This window comes from Arachis ipaensis, chromosome B02 (assembly GCF_000816755.2).
Source record: "Arachis ipaensis cultivar K30076 chromosome B02, Araip1.1, whole genome shotgun sequence".
Taxonomy (NCBI): domain Eukaryota; kingdom Viridiplantae; phylum Streptophyta; class Magnoliopsida; order Fabales; family Fabaceae; genus Arachis; species Arachis ipaensis.
Window position 1 is genome coordinate 98,203,552 of NC_029786.2, and position 287 is coordinate 98,203,838.

Below are 287 nucleotides of genomic sequence, written 5' to 3' on the forward strand. Positions count from 1 at the left end.
CCAATTATGTGTCTGTGGCATTTATGTATCCGGTGGTAATACTGGAAAACAAAGTGCTTAGGGCCACGGCCAAGACTCATAAAATAGCTGTGTTCAAGAATCATCATACTGAACTAGGAGAATCAATAACACTATCTGAACTCTGAGTTTCTATAGATGCCAATCATTTTGAACCTCAATGGATAAAGTGAGATGCCAAAACTATTAAGAGGCAAAAAGCTACAAGTCCCGCTCATCTGATTGGAGCTATGTTTCATTGATAGTTTGGAATTTATAGTATATTTTCT